This window comes from Coregonus clupeaformis, chromosome 23 (genome assembly GCF_020615455.1).
Source record: "Coregonus clupeaformis isolate EN_2021a chromosome 23, ASM2061545v1, whole genome shotgun sequence".
Taxonomy (NCBI): Eukaryota; Metazoa; Chordata; class Actinopteri; order Salmoniformes; family Salmonidae; genus Coregonus; species Coregonus clupeaformis.
Window position 1 is genome coordinate 10119974 of NC_059214.1, and position 26026 is coordinate 10145999.

At 42.6% G+C, this 26026-nt stretch overlaps 1 non-coding gene across 1 annotated transcript; it reads left to right on the forward strand.

The window, feature by feature from the left end:
* Positions 1–7065: 7065 nt before the first annotated feature.
* On the forward strand, positions 7066–7139 carry trnaa-cgc. Its single transcript has one exon. It is a non-coding gene; the product is annotated as a tRNA-Ala (tRNA).
* Positions 7140–26026: the final 18887 nt, after the last annotated feature.

Below are 26026 nucleotides of genomic sequence, written 5' to 3' on the forward strand. Positions count from 1 at the left end.
GTTTGAATTGATATTTGAAGGGGTTCCCAAAAATTGGAGAATGGCACTTATATTTTTAAAAAGATAATCCAATAATCAGATATTGGAAAGGTGATATTACTGTCAAACATTTATGAAATCGTATTTGTGAGTAGTGGATCAGTCTTCAACAATATGCCATTATATATCATAAGTAGACATCATTCAGAGGTATTCAACTTTCCAGTTCTGGAACATTGTTCTTTAATTTGAGAGACGGGATGAAACAGTCTTTATGTTGAAACATTAGAGGCCTTGGCACCCTGGTTCTTTGCACTTGACAGAATAAACTATGCAAGGTAGATTCCTATCCACATTAGAGATATGAAAGCCCTATCAGCTAACATCAGAGAATAATTATCAGACTTCTATTTCATGCCAAATACACAAAACGAGTTATTGACCAAGCCCATAGGCAAAACAATGAGCTGGTAAAAGGTAGGGGAGAGTGGGGTAAGTTAAGCCATTTTTTACAAAACTGAAATATCACATTTACATAAGCATTCAGACCCTTTAGTCAGTACTTTGGCAGCAATTACAGCCTTGAGTCTTCTTGGGTATGACGCTACAATCTTGGCACACCTGTATTTGGGGAGTTTCTCCCATTCTTCTCTGCAGATCCTCTAAAGCTCTCTCAAGTTAGATGGGCATCACCACTGCACAGCTATTTTCAGGTCTCTCCAGAGATGTTCGATCAGGTTCAAGTCCAGGCTCTGGCTGGGCCACTCAAGGACATTCAGAGACTTTGTCCTGAAGCCTCTCCTGCGTTGTCTTGGCTGTGTGCTTAGGGTTGGTGTCCTGTTGGAAGGTGAACCTTAGCCCCAGTCTGAGGTCCTAAGTGGTCTTGAGCAGGTTTTCATCAAGGATCTCTCTGTACTTTGCTCCGTTCATCTTTCCCTCGATCCTGACTAGTCTCCCAGTCCCTGATGCTGAAAAACATCCCCACAGCATGATGCTGCCACCACCATGCTTCACCATAGGGATCGTGCCTGGTTTCCTCCATTCAGGCCAAAGAGTTCAATCTTTGTTTCATCAGACCAGAGAATCTGAGGGGTCTGAATACTTTCCGAATGCACTGTATGTGATTGGAACAGTAGCAACATAACGTATGATGCAACAAATGCGTCTAAACAGCATAGTTGATTGAAAAGCATCTAAACAATGTTTTTTTACTGATGGGAAATAAAGGTCTTCACAACTTTATTCCTCAATTTCACCTTTTATTGTAAAGGATAAATGTGAACTTCATCATCCAAACATCCACAGCCAAACTCATTCCATAAACCAGTCTACATAACAGGTTGCGCTGACGTAACAGCTAGACATGTTTACAATGTACCACATCTCTGGTGAGTACAACGGAGAAATGTAATATTGTTTAGAAAAGAGATGCGTGTCAGCTAAGCTAACGGCAGCTAAATTCTTTATGATGGCAGCCATGTTTGTTTATGTTTGACAAGCGAAAATTCCCTAATCCCAGAATGCCATTCACTATAAAACACAAATAAACAGTGTCAAAGTCAAAGATGGCTGCGCCCATTGCCTGAAAAATACTAACTTAGTTTGGCCACTTTTCAGCATATTACAAATCTTCAATGTACTTGTTACAGTGTATACAGGAACTGTAGCACATGACTTGACAAGTCGTTTACCGTTTTTGACAAATCACAAAGCAAATCAAATGTCATCACCTCACAGATCATCACACCAAATACAAGCCTAACCGCAGCGTGAAAGCTAAACAGGGATGAAACCATTTTAGTGGGGTTTGTGGAGGGGTTTATTTAATCTTTGGGGGGGTTTTCAAGTCCATGGGGGAATTGGGGGAAGGTATCGTGGTGGGGATAATATGCAGGAAATATTACTATGATGGGAGATTTATCAATAAATGGGGGGCAAATACAGGATAAGTTTATATGCTAAATAAAATAGGGGGGTCTGAGCTGGCAACCCCGAGGTACCAAATGTACAATCTGATGCCGCGTTCAAAACAACTGGGAACTGTGAACTGGGAAATCTCTGACTTCAGTGCGTTCAAGACAACTGGGATAAAAAAATTATACGGTCATCCAACTCGGGAACTCGGGCCTCTTTCTAGAGCTCCGACTTTCCGACCTGAAGATCACTGACGTCACGATTTGACCTCGTATTTTTCAGAGTTCCCAGTTGTCTTGAAAGCACCATAAAAGTCAGTCGAGTGAACTATCCCTTCACCTCGTTTTTTATAACATATTTGGTCTGACAGATGCTTACGTGACAACCAGAATGCATTGTATGATGTCAACAAACATGGCGCCACACATAACTGGCAAATAGCTTAGCATTAGCTCATCATAATTAGTACAACCTTTAAAAAAGGTAGTTTACACATATGAGTCCATAACAATCTATGCAAGAATCGGAATGCATGATTTGTCACTAGTACTTGAAAACGTGAATAAAACAGTAAATGCATTATGCTCCATACAGACATATGGTATGCTACAGTAGAAACAACAACACAATATACAGAAGATAAGGCACTTACTTTGATAGGAACACACACATGTCCAAAGTTATTATTTGTAAGGAAAACAACAATGAAGGTAATGCGGGTGCCAGTCAGAAAATGTGCAAGGGGGAAAAAGTGTGTGCAAGGGCTGTTCTGACTAGAGATGTGCAATGTCTTCATACTTGAGCCGGAGAAACACTGGGGAAGTGCTTTGGCTCTCGTCAAAGAGAGAAGTGCCAGAAGAGAGAAGTCTGGCTCAGTAAAGCCTCAAACATAATTTGTCCACAACAGTGAAATGGGCTACTTCTTATGTGAATTAATGAGGAGGCGGAACACACCTCAATTCAAACTGTTATTAGAAAATCAAAGTTGTTAGAATATCTTTTTTTACTGACAAGTTGAAACATAGCCTATAGATAATTAGCAGGCAGCATGCCTTGGTTTGAGAGCAGCACAGGTTAACTATCCTGTTGAGTAACAATGACATTTTGGAACAGTGAGTGCATTCTGACATTTACAGGCTTAAAACCTAACAAACACTTTGTACTTTATGTTACACTTTTAACATAGACCCTGGTGTTACCGCATATGCCTTGCATTACTCCTGGGAAGAAAACACTTCAATTTGCTCAACCTGCCATCCGGGGTTGAAACCGAAATTATTTTCCAATCGTTTCGTTCTGAACAGAACCATTATTTTTTTTCGTTCCGTTCCACTGTTCCGACCAGCAAAATAAAGTTCTGAGGGTGCGAGATGCGACAAACATTTTACTGGTGGGGACCAAGCAAGAAAGGGTGGAGGAGGAAGCTTTGCTTGAAGCGCTGGGCATTTTGTTGTTATAACATGCATTATCTGAACTAGGTCCACAGAATTATACCTATGGAGGAGCGGCTTCTCTAAAGGAACTTTGAATGTCTTCGAACTTCAGAGAGTTTGCTGGACCAGAGCTAGCTATCTAACAAGCTTGTTGTGTGTGCAGAGCGGCTTACCTTTTTGTAGTTAATAAATCCAATGTGAAACGTGATAACTATAGCATCCTTAACTAGCATTGAAAAAGTGTATCCATTCTTCTCTAATTAAAAATCTCTCCCCTAATTTCTGAATCAGGCTTGTAACATAAGTAGGCTACAGTAGACTATCCTTCGGAGGGAGAATTGCAGGTAGCCTACACACGAACACACACTGGCAAAGATTTTCAGCTTGCAGGCAGACACTGGAATAATGTTATGAGTGACAGAGTGAGGGCTTTGCATAGGTGCTTTGTTGTGTTTGTTCGTCAAACTGAAAAAAAATGCCCGGAATGTAAAATAACTTTTTTAACCGGTTCCCATGCTATTAAAATAAAGATTCTGTTCCTGAACAGTATAGATCACTTTAGTTCCCGGTTCTGATTCTGTTCCTCAAAAAATTTCAGTATTTTCTGGTTTTCTGTTCTGTTCCCTGAACCGGTTCCAACCCCTGCTTCCCATTGGCTCAACCATTGGCTCAGCTTACCCCATGGCAAACATTTTGACTATATTAGCCCACACAGCTACAAATATGTACTTTCATACTAGATTTGTAACCTCATATTGAAGCTTATAGAGACACCAACTGATGTTTAGAACAATCTTAACATTATCTACTTTGGTTTAGATACAAGCATCATGAAACCTCTAACACAATAAATTCATTTGACTTAGTGAAAACCAGTTTTTTGGACCTAACTTGCTTACCACTTTTTCCAAGTGGTTTTGTCCTTCACAGATTCCATGAAATGATGACCTCTTCCTTAATATTTGGTCAAATTATTAATTTTGTGTATGGTTTCCTAGAAACAAGGGGTGGCTCAACTTACCCTTTGGCTCAACTTACCCCACTCTCCCCTTCAGGGGGAGCCATTGGTCTAACAGAGATTCCCACTGCCTTCCGGATATGGATGGTAGCACGACCTGATCAGGCCAGACTGCTGGTTGATTTTGAATCCCAGCTTTCGAAAATGGAATGCCCTTCAACGAAAGCTTCAACATGAACAAAGTTCATCACACCAGCAAACAAGTGGCAAGCTTGTGCAACACAATCTCAAGTATGGGGAGTCCATTCCTATATAAATGTCCAGTGCTTCTGGTTTTGGATACTCACATTCGTGCAAGCAAAGATGTTAAATATGTTAATAGCACTGTCCGCATTAGGCACTTCTCAATATCAGAAATATCTCAAGGAAGTCATTGATGATAGGAACACATTCATCCATGTGCACATTAACAGGAAAAATCTACCATTGTTTGAAAAGGCAAAGCCAGTCGCAAAAGAGCAAAAGCAAATATCAGCATTAAAAAGTGATTGTACACTTTACATTGTGAGCAAGTTCCATGATGGAAACCTGGATGAGTTTTTCTCTCGTGAGAATAACCCACGTCCTCCAGCCATTTCAAATAAAGGAATGCTTAACCTGCCAACCAAAAAATCTGACATCAATGTCGGAATTTGACCACAAAGAGGCAGACACAAGAGTATGCTTTCATTTTAAAGATGCCCTTCAAAAGGGTGCACAGACCATTATCATTTGAACAGTGGATACAGGCATCATTGTCCTCCTTGCTGGCATGTTCTTCCATTTTACCAAGGATTATCCAACCATAAAGCTGTGGGTTGCTTTTCGTATGGGTAAAAACTACCAGGAGATTTGTATCAAGAACATCTGTGAGTAGCTTGCTTGAAATGCACAAGAGTTTGCCTTTGTGAGGCTTCCACGCATTCGCAGGTTGTGATACAACCTCACAGTTTCATGGAAAGGGAAAAAAGACAGCTTGGAGTGCATGGAAGTCATTTCCAGAGGTGACTGATGCCTTTGTTTCCATGGCAATTTAACCATTTCAACGCCTTGACCTGGAATCATCCACTTTCACATTGCTTGAGAGATACCAACCTAGATTATGCTAGTGACCTGAGGAAGGATCTCTTCTCCAATAAGTAATTCTTAATGAAGAACATCCCCCCAACACAGTCTGCACTGCTGCAACATTCATCCAGAGCAGTGTACCAAATAAACATTTGGTGAACAAATCTGAAAACCATCTAATCGGTACCTTCACCAGAAAGATTTGGATGGGCTAAAACAGTTGATTGCTGGACAGTGAACACCTTTGTTGACACTCTTACCAGAAGCTGCCAAAGCTTGCAGAGAACTCCTGAGGCGTGGCTGAAAAAGTGAGCCCCTCTGTTCATGGAAGTGTCGATGCCAGGAAGCTGGATTATCATGCACTGCATTATACCATTGTGCTGGCACATGTGAGCCAGGGCCCTTCAAAATGTATTTATTTTCTCCACTAATCATAACTTAAGGAATACATTTAATGTATAATTACTTATTTTATGAACATTTCACTTAATAAGCTATTTTAAACATGACTATGGATTACCAACTACATTGGTGGCCATTTTGAATTCCATTCCTGGTTAAGGCTTCAATGAGCACCCATATGCTTTCATACAATCTGAGGAATGTTTGTACCAAATGTCATGCTTTTATCTGTTGCATAACAGTTTTTATGGTCAAATACCGGCTATTATGATGGCCATTCAGAATTGTCGCTCAATTCCTGGTTAAGTTTAAAATGGGCACCGCTACTGGAATGTTTTCATATCACCTGAAGAATGTTTGTGCCAAATTTCATGTGTGTATCCACCACGTCACGTTTTTTTCGCTAAGGCCCTGGACTACTAAAGCTCCTCAGCTAAATGTCTCTAGGCATAAGAAACCGCAAAGGCCTCAAATGTTATATCCTTGAATTTGACCCCAAATTAATTATTCAGCAATTGAGATTCTCACTTTAGTGACACTACCACCTGTCACCTCAAATCAGCTCCTCCCACTACTTTGGCCTGGCAGTCTGTCTGTCATGTCACTTTCGATGGAAAATTCAGTTGAACGTCTATGTTTTCTTGTTGTGTCTCAATACACAGTAAAACATAACTGAACTGGGTAGTGGGAACTTAAATACAAGCAGTAGACATACTAAATGTACAGTATTACATTAAGTCATACTTACAAAATTCTTCTTCATCCATGAAACTTTTTAAGTACCATTACTTAATTGAGAACATTTGTTAGCTGTACTATCTATTTCTGTTTTGTCAGCTTAAATGTGATGAGTTATGCCAGTTAAGTTAATAGAACTCAACCTATTTGTTTTGTGCTTTAATTAAGAAGAATACGTTAGAAGTACTTAGCATATTTAACTAGCACCTGCTTAAAAGGTAATGAGTTAAGCTAATTGATGTAAAATTAAGTTAAATATACTTAGCCTTTTTGTGTTTGACTTGGTTAAATTTACTGAGTTAAGCTTATCAAGTTAGCAGTACAAAATTGATTTGTTTTATACTTCAATTTAAAATAAATAAATTAATGGTACTTGGTCTATTTGAGTAACAATAACTCAAATAAGTCAAGTCTATCGTTTACTTGACTATTTCAGTAACAGTTTTTTCTTTTCTTTGAAGTAAGCATAACTCCACTAAATTGTGAAAAAATTAGTTACTGAGACTAAATAAAATGAAGTTAACAAGTATATATGTCACCTGTAGCTCAGTTGGTAGAGCATGGCGCTCGCAACGCCAGGGTTGTGGGTTCGTTTCCCACGGGGGGCCAGTATGAAAATGTATGCACTCACGAACTGTAAGTCGCTCTGGATAAGAGCGTCTGCTAAATGACTAAAATGTAAATATCTGTTTGAGTACCTACAACTAAAATAATTTAAGGCAACCGGTTTCCTGAAACTATTGGAGTTGTAGTATTTGACATTTGAGTAAAAACTCAATTGTATTGTGGTGAAATTCAAATTAAAAGAAAAAGAAGTGAGTAGACATTAGAATACTTAGGTAGGTATGACGTTCAGTTATTAAGGTACAGCAAGTTCAGTAAACTTCTATTGATTTAGTAGAGGTTACATAACTCAGTTGAGAAAAATACTGACTTAAAATGGTTGAGTACCGGTAACTTACAAAAAATGTGTTGCTTTACTCAAATGAGTCAAGGCAATCAGTTTCCTCATCATTTGAGTTAACAGAACTTAGTGTGTTTTACAGTGCATGCAGGTATAGCATTGGGTAATGTGTTCGGCATCTATGTACCATTAGGGGAATACTAGAATAAATGGTAGCACTTTATAATAACGCCACATAATAAACCATTTATAATGGATTTGTAAATTGTTTATTCTACATTTATTAATCATTACGCCTACATTTGTAAATGTTAGTAACCTAGTATTTAATAATGATTCATAAGATCATTCATAAGATGTTTAATATTGGTCTTTACAAACCATTTACTAATCATTAGTTAAGTATTTTTGCGTAGCCCCATCTAAAGTGTGGGCTATTTATACTTTATAAATACTTTATGTTTTGAGTGACCAGTTTAATTTCTCACAAAAAGATGGACATGCCATTGGTAGACATTACATTAGTACCTGATGCTCCTTAAAGTGTCAGTGCAATCAAAAACGAGATTTTCCTGTGTTTTATATACACTCACAGGCCAATTTATTAGGTACATCACTCCGTTCCCGAAAATTGATCGCTCCTACAGACAGTGAGTCACGTGTCCATGGCTTGCTATATAAAGCAGGCAGACAGGCATCGAGGCATTCAGTTACTGTTCGATTGAACGTTATAATGTGCAAAACGAGTGACCTAAGCAACTGAGCGTGGTTTGATCGTCAGTGCCAGGAGTGCCGGATCCAGTATCTCAGAAACGGCTGCCTTCCTCGGCTTTTCTCGCACGACAGTGTCTAGGGTTTACAGAGAATTGTGCGACAAACAAAAAACATCCAGTCAGCAGCAGTCCTGTGGGCAAAAAAAAGCTCTTCTATCTTTACTCATAGAAATGGCTACCTGTAGTTGTTTAGCTAACCTGGCTAGCTAGTTAGGTAACGTTAGCTAGCTGCTTAAGTTAGCAAACCAAAAAATATTTTGATTTTTCCCCATTTTAACATAGCAATTTGGGTTTCAGTAGATAAATATGCAGGGAAAATAACTTAGCTAGCCTCCGTATTTGTCATCTGCCCAAAGGATTGTGTTGTTAGTGTCCACCTTGGGGGAGGGATGGGGCCAGAACACGAAGCACCACCCGACACCAGTTGTAGTCTTTCAGAGACTGGAAAAAATTTGTCAGCTTCTATATTTAGCAATGCATCCGCCGACAGCAACATCCCTAAAAGACATCAAATGGCTCTATCCAACAAGGACAACCATATCTACATGCACAAAAACGTATAGTGCAATCAGTATGACATAGAGCCTTTGTGAAATGCCACAAAGCAGGACTACATTTATTTTCAGATCTCCCCTCCATTATCAAAACACCGGAAGCGTCATAAGGTGTATCGTTCAGCGTGCGAAACCCAGACATGTATTCCTCATGGGCAATTATGTGTGAAACATTTCACTGACCTAGAAATGTCTCGGACATGATGAAAACAAGCCCAGATTCCCCCAGAGTGAAATTCCCCTTTAAGGAGCATCAGGTACTGTTGGAATGTCTGCCATGTACATTTTTGTGAGAAATAACACTGGTCACTCAAAACATTTATAAAGTATTTATAAAATATAAATAGCCCACACTTTAAATGAAGCCTCACAAAAAAAGTTGTATTAAATGGTTTATAAGGAGCTATATTAAACATCTTATGATTGGAGTAATGATTAAGAAATGCTTTATTACGTGGAGTTATTATAAAGTGCTACCAAATAAAGTTTTACTGTAACACCTGAAAGGCCATACAATGACTTCACCATCCTCAACCCGAACTTATGAACTGAGACAGATGTCTCACTGGACTCATATATAGAGAGTGGGACGCGTTCTAATGCAAATTGAGTTATAGCTTTCAGATACAGGATTTACAGTGTTTTGCTGCAGTTTATTAGTGTTTATGCAATAAGAATGACATTAGCACCACCGATCTACATGGGACACGGGCTACATGGTCACATGGTAGCTCCTTGAAACACAAGCCAGATGGTTCACCCCAACCACCTAACATGGTACGGCCCATCGAGGAGCTAACTGAATTGATTGGATTCCTGACCCTAGATGCAGGTCCTATATCTACATTTTACATTTGACATTTTAGTCATTTAGCAGACGCTCTTATCCAGAGCGACTTACAATTAGTGAGTGCATACATTTTCATACTTTTTTCATACTGGCCCCCCGTGGGAAATGAACCCACAACCCTGGTGTTGCAAGCGCCATGCTCTACCAACTGAGCTACATGTGTCAACGCTGGTATTGGTTGTTAGTAACAGGAGCACAGGTTGTGGGCAGGGGTTTGTGGCTGCCTCATATAACAGTAAACCAATGAGTCCCATCTGTCTGTCTATAGGTGCTTCCCTATCCTAAATGGAACCATGCATAAGGATGCTTTGAGGTAACCAAATCAGCCCCTAGCAGTTAAAAATACCACAAACATTTGTGGTATTTGGAGTGAGCGCATTGTTTTACAATTGTATTCTTTATCCTGTTAACGGGGGAAATTATTGGGGTTGTCAGGAACTATGCAGGTCTTGGAAATGTAAAATACTGTTGAAGAATGTGTCATCATTAATGCCTATGCTTGTCTTTGTAGTAAATGTAGCAAGAATAGATGAGCATTGAGTGGAGGCATTTAATGCTTACTCACTACCCTGATGATTCATTCCTTAATTGCGTTCTGTACCTTACAAAAGTGATTCCCTCAACAAAAAGTTTATCATTAGTGGTAAAGTGTAAAATAATGTTGCGGTGATAACCAACCATCAACAACAATCAACTGCACCCACAAACTCGCTCATCAATTATCCATTATTGGAGAGCCTGTATCCTGTGTATTGTGATATTTGTTTATGTATGATGAATGATCAGCCAGGCGAGTGTTTGGGTCCCCAGGATACCTCTCTCACACTGATGTACTTATTAATAATACATTGCGTGAGAAATGTGTGAGTTCTGCCTCCATCTGCTGTGATTGTAGGGACAAAAGACAATTTGAAGTATCCATCATAATCCAAAGAAACTTTATTAAATAAAGCTAACTTGCCCAAGACAAATAGTGACATTTAGACTCCCATTCTTTCTTTCTTTCTTTCTTACCAGGGCTGCGTTCAGTACATTTTTATTTTCTGGAACGTTCAATTGAACAGAAACGGTGCTGTACTGAACGACCAGTTGAAAAACGGGGAGGAGTTGGTTTGTGGGTTGGGGAATGCTGTCAGAAGGGCCACTGCCCTTTATATACGTCACTCATCGCTTCAAGACACACCTTGCCACACCCACCAAACGGGAGCAAATGTACCTCAAAGTCTGTTCAAGAATGTGGAAGAACGTTTTGGCGAAACGTGTCGTTCAGTACAAATCGTTCCACAAAGTAGCAAACGTTCAAGTGAACTGAACACACCACAGGTTTCCATCCAACCTTTTTATGCAAGTAAAGTACATGTCATGACAAGCCTGATGGAAACAGAACATTTGTTGACAAAACAAAATACGCTATTGTCATGACTTGCCCTCATGGGCTGAGGATCAAAGATGCCAGCTAGGCAAAGGTTTGAACACCCACTATCCTGGGGGCCAGTTTCATGACCGGTCGTAAATTCCTTGCAGAAACGTTCTTTTCCGTGCCATGCAGTATTGGGAGAGGGAATTTCCCTGTGAGACAAAGGAAGTCTTCCCGCCAAGACCCCAACATCCAAAAGTGGATGATGAAACAATATTCCTACTTAAAAGAATGTGAGAAATGGTCAGTGGGGACTTAAAGAACAATCATTTCATGTCAAATTCGTTACTATGTTGTGATGTCATTATAGATGGTGGAACAATATAACTTTGTCTCTGGGGTGTACACTTCCCAGTTATGAGGTTTGCATCTAATTGTTGTATAAAACAAATTACTTAGTATAATAATACTTTTGTGAAGATAACAATGTGATTTTAGCATTCTAGATGAGATTATTGTTTCCATATTGATTTGTTCTCAGTCAGTGGCCACGCCCAGATGAGCACAAACATGATGAAAGCCCCCTTTTCTACTCAAGTATAAAACCCCTCGTGACGAAATTCACCTCAGACCAGGAAGCCCCACGGCTTAAAATGGTTGAAACTCTACAGACCAGCAGACGTGAAGCGTGAGCTAAACGTTACACAATGGTTTAAAACTACCACTCCATTACCAAAGGAAGACCAAGCAGATCACGGCATAAGCCGGATGTTGCAAATGGTTGAATATCTACCAGACCAGGAAGCATGAAGCTGAAGCTACACGTTACAAAATGGTTTGACCAGAAAGACGTGAGACGTTAGTCCACATGTTTGAAATGGAGAAACTCTGAAACTCTCAACCTCTATACGAGGTGAAGAAGAAGATAACGCACTAGACCTTATCATCTCAGTCTGCATCTGGCATGTATAGTCATCTAGAGAACTTTCACTAAAGATACGAGTTGGGAAGGACAATCCCTCTCCGACAACCGCTGGTACATCTGAAGTATCTATTCTAACAAATCAACTCTACGAACTACAGGGCACGCTGAAGTATCCATTCAAACCACCACTATGACCAGAAACTCTACCATGGGCCAAGGTGGGCAAACCAGAGTCCTACATTTTCAATTCAACAATCGAGGACAGCTACACGTAAATACATGTTGAATTTCTAATCCTAATGAGCGTTTAGTGGGGTTTTAAGCATTTGTATTTCCGTGAGTGTAGTTTCCAAAGTAACCACGATAGTATGAATCTCTGTCTCTCCATTCCACTCTGACCCTCCTTCTACCTAAGCATTCATGCTATTGTTATTCCAGTCCACTAGGGACCTGTTTTCATTGTATTACGTTAGTAATCAATAACCTATGTGTGTGTGTGTTTGTATTGTGTTATTATTTAGTTTGTTAGTAAAACAATTATTAAGCCAATTTGTGTATTGCTGATTCATCAATAAGGTTAGGGTTCTTGCAGGTTCAAGGATTATGCGACGTTCAGAATGAGACTGATAAGAGGTAATTAAGTAATAAGTGACTGTTATCGATATAACATATATATCTTCTAAGAGTTTAATACGGGAGATGGTAACTCATTAAACATCTTCTTCCGTGGTGCCCCAAATTCCTAATGAGTTATTTGTTACATGATTAATTTAATTGAGTGACAATTAAACATAGTTAGGTGATTCGATAAATAACAGTCATACATTAAAGTAAGTCACGTCACGATACTATACAAGGTGTCTGTAAAATGAATTATACGAGAAATGTCGGTGGAAACACTTTTAATGCGCAAATATTGCGATGACATGTTGTGTGGTCCTCCCACTATGACTCGTTGGGAAAGCATGCAGTTTATTAGGCTCCAGATTAAATACGTTTTCATTAACTTCACAGGGTGGTGAAATTGCAAGATGATGAGCTTGATGCTCCTTTCCAATAAATATTGAGGGCCTTATTCTGGTGACATGATCATCGATGCTTGGCTTCTGTTTGACGAGCGTCAGAGCTGGTGTAGTACAATTCAATCTTAGTCCTGTATTGACTCTTTGCCTGTTTGATGGTTTGTCGGAGGGCATAGCGGGATTTCTTATAAGCGTCCGGGTTAGAGTCCCGCTCCTTGAAAGCGGCAGCTCTACCCTTTAGCTCAGTGCGGATGTTTCCTGTAATCCATGGCTTCTGGTTGGGGTATATACATACGGTCACTGTGGGGACGACATCATCGATGCACTTATTGATGAAGCCAGTGACTGATGTGGTGTACTCCTCAATGCTATCTGAAAAATCCCGGAACATGTTCCAGTCTGTGCTAGCAAAACAGTCCTGTAGTTTAGCATCTGCGTCATCTGACCACTTTTTTATTATCCGAGTCACTGGTGCTTCCTGCTTTAGTTTTTGGTTATAAGCAGGAATCAGGAGGATAGAGTTATGGTCAGATTTGCCAAATGGAGCACGAGGGAGAGCTTTGTATGCGTCTCTGTGTGTGGAGTAAAGGTGGTCTAGAGTTATTTTTTTCCTGGTTGCACATTTAACATGCTGGTAGAAATTAGGTAGAACGGATTTAAGTTTCCCTGCATTAAAGTCCCCGGCAACTAGGAGCGCTGCCTCTGGATTAGCGTTTTCCTGTTGATTTATGGCCTTATAAAGCTCATTCAGTGCAATCTTATGGCAGCATTGGTTTGTGGTGGTAAATAGACAGCTATGAAAAATATAGATACTCTACCTCAGGCGAGCAAAACCTCGAGACTTTCTTAGTATTTGATTTTGTGCACCAGCTGTTGTTTACAAATATACACAGACCGCCACCCCTTGTCTTACCGGAGTCAGCCATTCTATCCTGCCGATGTAGCGTATAGCCCGCTAGCTGTATGTTGTCCATGTCGTCGTTCAGCCACGACTCAGTGAAACATAAGATATTACAGTTTTTAATGTCCCGTTGGTAGGATAACCATCATCTTAGGTCATCCAATTTATTCTCAAATGATTGAAGATTGGCTAATAGGATTGATGGGAGAGGCAGTTTAATCGCTCGCCGTCGGATCCTTACAAGGCACCCCGACCTACGTCCACGATATCTCCGTCTCTTCCTCATGCGAATGATGGGGATTTGGGCCTTGTCGGGTGTCTGTAGGATATCCTTCGCGGCCTCCTCGTTGAAGAAAAAATATTTGTCCAATACGAGGTGAGTAATCGCTGTCCTGATATACAGAAGCTCTTTTTGGTTATAAGAGACGATGGCAGAAACATTATGTACAAAACAAATTACAAATAACGTGGAAAAACACACATAATAGTACAATTGGTTAGGGGGCTGTAAAACGGCAGCCATCTTCTCCGGCGCCATTAATAATCTCAGTAAAAGAGTTCAATCTTGGTTTAATGAGACCAGAGAATCTTGTTTCTCATTGTCTGAGAGCCCTTTAGGTGCCTTTTGGCAAACAAAGTGGGCTGTCATGTGCCTTTTACTGAGGAGTGGCTTCCGTCTGGCCACTCTACCATAAAGGCCTGATTGGTGGAGTGCTGCAGAGATGGTTGTCCTTCTGGAAGGTTCTCTGAGCTTCACAGAGGAACTCTGGAGCTCTGTCAGAGTGGCCATCGGGTTTTTGGTCACCTACCTGACCAAGGCCCTTCTCCCCGATTGCTCAGTTTGGCCGGGCAGCCAGTTAAACACGGGGGCCCGTCAGGGGTGCATGCTCAGTCCCCTCCTGTACTCCCTGTTCACTCATGACTGCATGGCCAGGCACGACTCCAACACCATCATTAAGTTTGCTGATGACACAACAGTGATAGGCCTGATCACCGACTATGACGAGACAGCCTATAGGGAGGAGGTCAAAGACCTGGCCATGTGTTGTCAGGGCAACAACCTCTCCCTCAACGTGATCAAGACAAAGGAGATGATTGTGGACTTCAGGAAAAAGAAGAGGACTGAGCATGCCCCCATTCTCATCGACGGGGCTGTAGTGGAGCAGGTTGAGAGCTTCAAGTTCCTTGGTGTCCACATCACCAACAAACTATCATGGTCCAAGCACACCAAGACAGTCGTGAAAAGGGCACGACAAAACCTATTCCCCCTAAGGAGACTGAAAGATTTGGCATGGGTCCTCAGATCCTCAAAAAGTTATACAGCTGCACCATCAAGAGCATCCTGACTGGTTGCATCACCGCCTGGTATTGCAACTGCTCGGCCTCCGACCACAAGGCACTACAGAGGGTAGTGCGTACGGCCCAGTACATCACTGGGGCCAAGCTTCCTGCCATCCAGGACCTCTATACAAGGCGGTGTCAGAGGAAGGCCCTCAAAATTGTCAATGACTCCAGCCACCCTAGTCATAGACTGTTCTCTCTGCTACCGCACGGTTAGCGGTACCGGAGCACCAAGTCTAGGTCCAAGAGGTTTCTAAACAGCTTCCATCCCCAAGCCATAAGACTGCTGAACATCTAGTCAAATGGCTACCAAGACTGCTGGGGATATCTGGGGTGAGATATGTTCAAGACATGCACCTGATGTTCGTGCATCCGCTTACATATTTGTAGAATAACTCCAGAAAGCTGACCTGCCAGTCCATCTGCAAATCTGTGGGTCAAAACCACCAGAAATATGCAATAAAACTCAATGTTATCAAAAACAAAACAGTTGATAAAAAAAAGCACAATTAAAAACACTTAGAAAATAATCAAATATGTACATGTATACAGGAGCTCTCTGCTTAGGCTGCTACTAGGGCGCCATGACAACTACAGAACTAACGTAGGCCGATATTTGCTAAAATTGTATTTTATTTATTTAACAGAAAATAAAAGTTTCTTCAAATCTTGAATGTGCTGAGAAAACACATGTATGCGATGTATACAGTCAGTATATTTGTGACACTCTGGCTCCACGGACCTTGATATTTGAGCCAGGGTTGTTTAGTTTCATTGTTTGGGTGTATTTCTATGTTGGGGATTTCGGGTTGTGCATTTTCTATGTTTGGTTAATTGTTCTTGATTAGTCGTATGACTCCCAATCGGAGGTAACGAGTGTCAGCTGTCGGCTCGTTATCTCTGATTGGGAGCCATATTTATACTGTGTGAGTTCACTTTGTGTTGTGGGTTATTGTTTCTTTATTGCTGTTAGTAGTATTCAGTATAGAACTTCACGGATCGTCATTTGTTGTTTTCTTCGTGGTTGCTTTAAGTTATTAAAGTCATCATGTTCACTCGCAACGCTGCGCATTGGTCTCCTCCTTCAGACGATCGTGACAGAATAACCCACCAAAAGAGGACCAAGCAGCGCGTCCAGGAGCAAGGGGTCTGGACACAGGAGTTATGGATGCCTCCTAAGGACTTTTGGACATGGGAGGAGATTCGGGCTGGAAAGGGTCCTTGGGCACAACCGGAGGAACATCATCGCCCTCGTGAAGAGCTGGAGGCAGCTGCAGCCGAGAGGAGGTGGTCTGAGGAGGAATATCACCGCCCTCGTGAAGAGCTGGAGGCAGCTGCAGCCGAGAGGAGGTGGTATGAAGAGGAAGCGCGGAGTCGAGGCTGGAAGCCCGTGGTTACTCCCCAAAACATTTTTGGGGGGGCACATGGCTTGGGCGCCTGGGCAGCAGGAGGCTGCCACAGGGAGAAAAGGAGAGAAGGCTATCGGATTACGGGGAGCCATTGGCGCAGTAGAGGGAGGGAAGTTGTTGTGGCACGGCATGAGAGACTGAAGTGTGTTCCCAGTCTGGTCCGGTCCGTTCTTGATCCCCAGTTAAGGCCAGTGGTGGGTGTTCCCGGTACGGTCCGGCCTGTTCCTACTCCACGCACCAGGTCCACGATGTGCGTCGCCAGCCGGCCTGAACTGGCCGTCTGCCCAACGCCGTCCTGAACTGCCCGTCTGCCCAACGCCGTCTGAACTGGCCGTCTGCCCAACGCCCGTCTGAACTGGCCGTCTGCCCAACGCCGTCTGAACTGCCCGTCTGCCCAACGCCGTCTGAACTGCCCGTCTGCCCAACGCCGTCTGAACTGCCCGTCTGCCCAACGCCGTCTGAACTGTCCGTCTGCCCAACGCCGTCTGAACTGCCCGTCTGTACTGAGCCTGCAAAGCCGCCCGTCTGCCATGAGCCTTCAGAGCCGTCCGCCAGACCGGAGCCGCTAGAGCTCTCCGCCAGACAGGATCAGCCAGAGCCTTCCGCCAGACAGGATCAGTCAGAGCCTTCCGCCAGACAGGATCAGCCAGAGCCTTCCGCCAGACAGGAGCAGCCAGAGCCTTCCGTCAGACCGGATCAGCCAGAGCCTTCCGCCAGACAGGATCAGCCAGAGCCTTCCGCCAGACAGGAGCAGCCAGAGCCTTCCGCCAGACAGGAGCAGCCAGAGCCTTCCGTCAGACCGGATCAGCCAGAGCCTTCCGTCAGACCGGAGCCGCTAGAGCTCTCCGCCAGACAGGATCAGCCAGAGCCTTCCGCCAGACAGGATCAGCCAGAGCCTTCCGCCAGACAGGATCAGCCAGAGCCTTCCGCCAGACAGGAGCAGCCAGAGCCTTCCGTCAGACCGGATCAGCCAGAGCCTTCCGCCAGCCATGAGCAGCCAGATCCGTCAGCCAGCCATGAGCAGCCAGATCCGTCAGCCAGCCATGAGCAGCCAGATCCGTCAGCCAGCCATGAGCAGCCAGATCCGTCAGCCAGCCATGAGCAGCCAGATCCGTCAGCCAGCCATGAGCAGCCAGATCCGTCAGCCAGCCATGAGCAGCCAGATCCGTCAGCCAGCCATGAGCAGCCAGATCCGTCAGCCCGCCAGGATCCGCCATCTAGTCAGGTACTGCCCCTGAGTCCGGTGCTGCCCCTTAGCCCGGTACTGCCCCTTAGTCCTGTACTGCCCTTTAGTCCGGTACTGCCCCGTAGGCCGGTGCTGCCCCTTAAACCAGTGGGGGTCATTTGGAGGAACCTACGTAAGCGGGTAGTGACGATGGTGGGGTGGTGGTCTGGCCGGAGCCAGAACCGCCACCGAGGACAGACGCCCACCCAGACCCTCCCCGAGACTGTATGCTGGTGCGCCCGGAGGTCGCACCTTTAGGGGGGTAATGTGACACTCTGGCTCCACGGACCTTGATATTTGAGCCAGGGTTGTTTAGTTTCATTGTTTGGGTGTATTTCTATGTTGGGGATTTCGGGTTGTGCATTTTCTATGTTTGGTTAATTGTTCTTGATTAGTCGTATGACTCCCAATCGGAGGTAACGCAGTGTCAGCTGTCGGCTCGTTATCTCTGATTGGGAGCCATATTTATACTGTGTGAGTTCACTTTGTGTTGTGGGTTATTGTTTCTTTATTGCTGTTAGTAGTATTCAGTATAGAACTTCACGGATCGTCATTTGTTGTTTTCTTCGTGGTTGCTTTAAGTTATTAAAGTCATCATGTTCACTCGCAACGCTGCGCATTGGTCTCCTCCTTCAGACGATCGTGACAATATTGAATGAGTCGCTATCCGGCCACGGGAAATGTCCATGTGTGATATTCGGAGTAATCCCAATATCATATACTGTATGTAAAAGTAATATCTGGATTCAGAATTTGTCAGGATATGGTGCATATCTACAAAACTCAAAATATGCATTTTATACATGAACCTAAGCATGATGAGATGTTAATTAATTAACTCAGGAACCACACCTGTGTGGAAGCACCTGCTTTCAATATACTTTGTATCCCTCATTTACTCAAGTGTTTCCTTTTTTTGGCAGTTACCTGTAGGTAAGCAATATCTGTCTACTAATTTCCCTAAGTGCAGATGAAGAAGAGGAGAATCAATAGCCATTGGCACACGACACAGTGACTTCACGGTTGGTGTTGGTGACTTTATCTGCAATTCAGTCATTCAGTTGAAGCTCTGTTCCTGCTTTTGGAGAGTACAATAGATATACAGTGCCTTCAGAAAGTATTTATACCCCTTGACTTATTTCACATTTTGTTGTGTTACAGCCTGAATACAAAATGGATTCAATACATATTTTTTCTCACCCATCTACACACAATGGGCTCCCGAGTGGCGCAGCGGTCTAAGGCACTGCATCTCAGTGCTTGAGGCGTCACTACAGACCCCCTGGTTCTATTCCAGGCTGTATCATAACCGGCCGTGATTGGGAGTCACATAGGGCGGCGCACAATTGGCCCAGCATTGTCCGGGTTTGGCCGTCATTGTAAATAAGAATTTGTTCTTAACTGACTTGCCTAGTTAAATAAAGATAAATAAAAATAAAAAAATACCCCATAATGACAAAGTGAAAACATGTTTTTGAATTTATTGAAGATGAAATACTGAAGTGTTGTATTTACATAATTATTCACATCCCTGAGTAAATACTTTGCAGAAGCACCTATGGCAGCGATAACAGATGTGAGTCTTTCTGGGTAAAGTCAGCTACAAGCTCCACTCTGTTGATCTACGTTCGTGTGTGCACGTGGGTGGAGTTGTTTTTGTTTTGGGCAGCAGACTCTTTTTGTTGCGTTCCACCCAGAGAGGAAGTCTGCCTTGTTTAGTGTATATCCACTAGGGGGCTTGGGGAGCCAAATTAGTTTACCAAGCGAGAGGGGCCGAGGCACTCTTTGACTTTAGCAAGTGACGATGTTTGAACTTCCGGATCCGGTGTTATATATCTGTTTACAAAGTTTAGCTAAATGTCAGGCTAGTCTGGTGTTCTATGCTTTACAACACTACTTTGTAGCCACAGAAGCAAACGCCTTTTGCTAGAGCTTGAACAGAAAGAGCTTAAACTGCTCTTACTACTCTGGAGGAGGAGAAAAAAAAAGACAGAGAAAATGGTTAGTCCACAGAACACTACAAGAGGGGATGATGGAGAATACAAATCTCTTGTCCAACCTGTGCGAAGCATTGACGAGAAAATACATTTTCAATACTTTTGGGTGTCGGTTGGCAGATTTGACGACTTGCTTCAGAGGCTTGCCCCTCAAATCTCGCACGAGAGAACTCACCACTTGCCCGTAAGTGCTGCAGAAAGCCTGTCTCTGACCCCTCGGTTTTTGGCGAGTGGCAGCACAGCAAAGTATCGCTGCGAGATATAAGCTCGGAATCTCGACAGTCTGTGCCACCGTCAAGGAAGTGTGCCAGGCTATCTGGCATGTCCTGAAGGAGGAATGTGTTGCTAATCCCTCCATGGAACAATGGGCAGAAATCGACAGAGATGTTGGGGATCGTTGGAAATATCAGTTTTTTGCAGGAGCTGTCGACGGAAGACATGTTTGGATCCGAGATCCGGCAAACTCGGGCAGCGATTACTACTAGAAGGGCTTTTTCTTTCTGGTCCTGACGGCAATCTGCATTGCAAGGTACAGCTTCACCATGATCGACGTGGGCACATATGGTCGGGAGATGGGGGAGTCTTCACACTAAGCAATTTCGGCTCCCAAGTCATTGCAGGCCAGCTGCTGCAATCAAGGCCAGAGTGCCCATATGTCTTCATTGGAGACGAGGCATTCCCTCTGTGGGTATATACTGTATATATATATATTTATGTACTATATATATACCTGATACGACCATATCCAGGTAAGATACAGTGGCTTGAGAAAGTATTCACCCCCTTGGCATTTTTCCTATTTTGTTGCCTTACAACCTGGAATTAAAATAGATTTTTGGGGGGTTTGTATCATTTGATTTATACAACATGCCTACCACTTTGAAGATGATTTTTTTTTTTTTTTGTGAACAAACAAGAAATAAGACAAAAAAAAGAAAAGAAAACTTGAGCGTGAATAACTATTCACCCCCCCAAAGTCAATACTTTGTAGAGCCACCTTTTGCAGCAATTACAGCAGCAAGTCTCTTGGCACATCCAGCCACTGGGATTTTTGCCCATTCTTCAAGGCAAAACTGCTCCAGCTCCTTCAAGTTGGATGGGTTCCGCTGGTGTACAGCAATCTTTAAGTCATAGCACAGATTCTCAACTGGATTGAGGTCTGGGCTTTGACTAGGCCATTCCAATACATTTAAATGTTTCCCCTTAAACCACTCAAGTGTTGCTTAAGCAGTATGCTTAGAGTCATTGTCCTGCTGGAAGGTGAACCTCCATCCTAGTCTCAAATCTCTGGAAGACTAAAACAGGTTTCCCTCAAGAATTTCCCTATATTTAGTGCCATCCATCATTCCTTCAATTCAGACCAGTTCCCCAGTGCCTGCCGATGAAAAACATCCCAACAGCATGATGCTGCCACCACCATGCTTCACTGTGGGGATGGTGTTCTCGGAGTGATGAGAGGTGTTGGGTTTGCGCCAGACATAGCTTTTTCCTTGATGGCCAAAAAGCTAAATTTTTGTCTCATCTGACCAGAGTACCTTCTTCCATATGTTTGGGGAGTCTCCCACATGCCTTTTGGCGAACACCAAACATGTTTGCATATTTTTTTCTTTAAGCAATGGCTTTTTTCTGGCCACTCTTCTGTAAAGCCCAGCTCTGTGGAGTGTACGGCTTAAAGTGGTCCTATGGACAGATACTCCAATCTCCGCTGTGGAGCTTTGCAGCTCCATCAGGGTTATCTTTGGTTTCTTTGTTGACTCTCTGATTAATGCCCTCCTTGCCTGGTTCGTGAGTTTTGGTGGGCGGCCCTCTCTTGGCAGGTTTGTTGTGGTGCCATATTCTTTCAATTTTTTTATAATGGATTTAATGGTTCTCCGTGGGATGTTCAAAGTTTCTGATATTTTTTTATAACCCAACCCTGATCTGTACTTCTCCACAACTTTGTCCCTGACCTGTTTGGAGAGCTCCTTTGTCTTCATGGTGCCGCTTGCTTGGTGGTGCCCCTTGCTTAATGGTGTTGTAGACTCTGGGGCCTCTCAGAACAGGTGTATATATACTGAGATCATGTGACAGATCATGTGACACTTAGATTGCACACAGGTGGACTTTATTTAACTAATTATGTGACTTCTTAAGGTAATTGGTTGCACCAGATCTTGTTTAGGGGCTTCATAGCAAAGGGAGTGAATACATATGCACGTACCACTTTTCCTTTATTTATTTTTTAGAATTTTTTGAAAGAAGTAATTTTTTTAATTTCACTTCACCAATTTGGACTGTTTTGTATATGTCCATTAAATGAAATCCAAATAAAAATCAATTTAAATTACAGGTTGTAATGCAACAAAATAGGAATAACGCCAAGGGGGATGCCTACTTTTGCAAGGCACTGTATCTACAGTACAATATCCATGTGTATGTATGTGTATAGTGAGTATGTTATTGTGTGTGTGTTTGTATCAATGTGTCTGTGCCTATGTTTGTGTTGCTTCACAGTCTCTGCTGTTCCATAAGGTGTATGAATGAGGGAGCTACATTACATTTAGTATGAAGTCACCCAGGTGTCTTCACAAGAAATCTCCCATCACCTGCACAACTCTTTCTGTTACCCTTTACAGCAGAAAGAGACTGCTATGGGACGTGGCATCAGCAGCACAATGTTGGCATCAGCAGCACAATCTTGTGTAGAGGACTTAGGGTGTTCTAAATATTGTAATTGTAAATAGTGTGTAAATATTATTTATTTATTTGGATCAGCATTCTTGTCGCATCTCCTGTTAGTACCTTTTATGTAGGGAAGCTAATGATCCATCATGTATGACATTCCTGGGAGTGTGTAAACTTGTATTTTTTATTACCATAGTATTTTTGCATGTTCTCTACAGTTATGTACTTGAAAATGTATCAATTTACCAATTCGGCCACTTGGAGGACACTTGGGTACATTTGGGCAAACTCGTGAGGGACACCTGGGTGACTTCATACTAAATGTTATGTAGCTCCCTCATTCTTGAAGGTATCAGTCTGAAACTGTGCACCTACACTGTTGCCCTCTTGTAGACAACATCTAAATTACCTCCAGCTTCCTATCGGAATGTATGGCTTTTGAAAATGTTTGCCATGCAACTTCAGGTGACAGAGAGCACATAAATTAGGGCCGAGCCTACAACTGGGTGTATTGATACACCATCCAAAGTGTAGTTAATAACTTCACCATCCTCAAAGGGATATTCAATGTCTGCTTTTTTAAAAATCCATCTACCAATATGTGCCCTTCTTTGCGAGGCATTGGAAAATCTCCCTGGTCTTTGTGATTGAATCTGTGTTTGAAATTCACTGCTCGACTGAGGGACCTTACAGAAAATTGTATGTGTGGGGTACAGAGATGAGGTAGTCATATAAAAATCATGTTAAACACTATAACAAACAGAGTGAGTATATGTAACTTATCATGTGACTTGTTAAGCAACATTTTACTCCTGAACTATAGGTTTGCCATAACAAAGGCGTTGAATACTTATTGACTTAAGACATTTCACCTTTTATTTTTTATAATTTGTAAACATTTCAGAAAAAAACTTAATTCCACTTTGACATTATGGGGTATTGTGTGTAGGCCAGAGACAAAAAATCTCTATTTTTTTTATTTATTTTTAAATAACACAACAAAATGTGGAAAAAGTAAAGGGGTGTGAATACTTTCTGAAGACATATGAGCTGTGTGTGTCCATTATTTTAAAGTTGATTTTGTTGTCAAAATGTCAAACTAAGGTTATAGTCTTGAATTTGTAAAAGTATCAAAGAACAAAAGAAAGAACAAATTAATGCCTATTTAATTTTCCTCTTCCCCAAATCCCAGGAACACATGTCAGTTCTTCCCAAGGTAAAATATTTTCCCAAGTTAAAACAGAAAAGTGACAACTCCATCACTGAAAGTAGTTTGTCCTCTGCAGTTCAGTGAAAATATTATGAGAAGCCGAAGAAAGAAAGAGAGGGAGAGAGAAGGAGAGAGGGGGACAGAGAGAGGGATGAATGACGGACAGCTTTGACACGCCGGAGCACTTAGACAATTACTCACAGTTTCTGCCAATCACCACATCTGACACAACACAAACATAGGGTGCGTAATTTTACATAATACTGCCAGGCATGGGTCACTTTAAAGGAACCCGGGGAAACCCATTTCAGCTTGTATTTCAAGACCAATCATCCAAACTGCCTCCTCTTCCTTTCAAAAAAATAACATCTGCAGTTTAGAGTTTCACATGTGGAAATCATGTTTTCATGTGTGAAATGGCTGTTTTCACATGTTGAGCTTAAATTTCACATGTGCAACTGGGTCCTGGACTTCCTGACGGGCCACCCCCAGGTGGTGAAGGTAGGAAACCACGCCTCCACTTCACTGATCCTCATCACACGGACCCCACAAGGGTGCGTGCTCAGCCCCCTCCTGTACTCCTTGTTCACCCATGACTGCGTGGCAACGCACGCTTCCAACTCAATCATCAAGTTGTGGTCCTCTATAGCTCAATTGGTAGAGCATGGCGCTTGTAACACCAGGGTAGAGGGTTCGATCCCCGGGACCACCCATACGTAAAAATGCATGACTGTAAGTCGCTTTGGATAAAAGCGTCTGCTAAATGGCATATTATTATATTATTATTAAGTTTGCAGACGACACAACAGTAGTAGGCCTGATTACCAACAATGATGAGACAGCTACAGGGAGGAGGTGAGGGCCCTGGCGGAGTGGTGCCAGTAAAATAATCTCTATCTCAACGTCAAGTAAATGAAGGTGCTGATCGTGGACTTCAGGAAACAGCAGATGCAACACGCCCCTATGCACATCGACAGGACCGCAGTGGAGAAGGTGTAAAGCTTCAAGTCCCTTGGCGTACACATCACTGACAATCTGAAATGGTCCACCCACACAGACAGTGTGGTGAAGAAGGTGCAACTGCACCTCTTCAACCTCAGGAGGCTGAAGAAATTTGGCTTGGCCCCTAAGACCCTCAGAAACCTTTACAGATGCACAATTGAGAGCATCCTGTCGGGCTGTATCACCGCCTGGTACGGCAACTGCACTGCCCGCAACCACAGGGCTCTCCAGAGGGTGGTGCGGTCTGCCCAACGCATCACCGGCGGCAGGTAGCTTAGTGGTTAAGAGTGTTGTGCCAGTAACCGAAAGGTCGCTGGTTCTAATCCCCGAGGCGACTAGGTGAAAAATCTGTTGACATGCCCTTGAGCAAGGCACTTAACCCTAATTGCTCCTGTAAGTCGCTCTGGATAAGAGCGTCTGCTAAATGACTAAAAAATTAATAAAATAAAAATAAAAAACACTGCCTGCCCTCCAGGACACCTACAGCACCCGATGTCACAGGAAGGCCAAAAAAAATAATCAAGGACATCAACCACCCGAGCCACGGCCTGTTCACCCGCTATCATCCAGAAGGTGAGGTCAGTACAGGTGCGTCAAGCTGGGACCGAGAGACTGAAAAACAGCTTCTATTTCAAGGCCATCAGACTGTTTAATAGCCATCACTAACCGGCTACCACCCGGTTACTCAACCCTGCACCTTAGAGGCTGCTGCCCTATATACATAGACATGGAATCACTGGCCATTTCAATAGCGGAACACTAGTCACTTTAATAATGTTTACATACTGCTTTACTAATCTCATATGTATATACTGTATTCTATTCTACTGTATTTTTGTCAATGCCACTACGACATTGCTCATCCTAATATTTATACATTTCTTAATTCCAATCTTTTACTTTTAGATTTGTGTATTGTTGTGAATTGTTAGATACTACTGCACAGTTGGAGCTAGGAACACAAGCATTTCGCTACACCCGCAATAACATCTGCTAAATATGTGTATGTGACCAATAAAATTTGATTTGGTTTGATTGATTTGATTTAAACATCCATTACAAACTTCAGCTAACTTTAGCCACCGCTAGCTAAAAATATATATACATGTGGTTTGTTCATACGTGTGTATTTATAAATGTGTCTGAAGTTATTTTTTTATGTTTTATTTTTGTTAGGGCTGCTACATCCCCCTCTCCTCTCTCATTTTCTATTTTCCTCCACATAGCAGGCAATGGCTGGGATAGAAGGGTAGAGAGTGAGGGAGAAAGAGTGAGACAGAGAGACAGAGAGATAAATAGAGAGACAGAAACAAGGAGAGAGAGAGAAGAGATCTTTGAAGTGCAGCTGTCCGTCTGTCAAC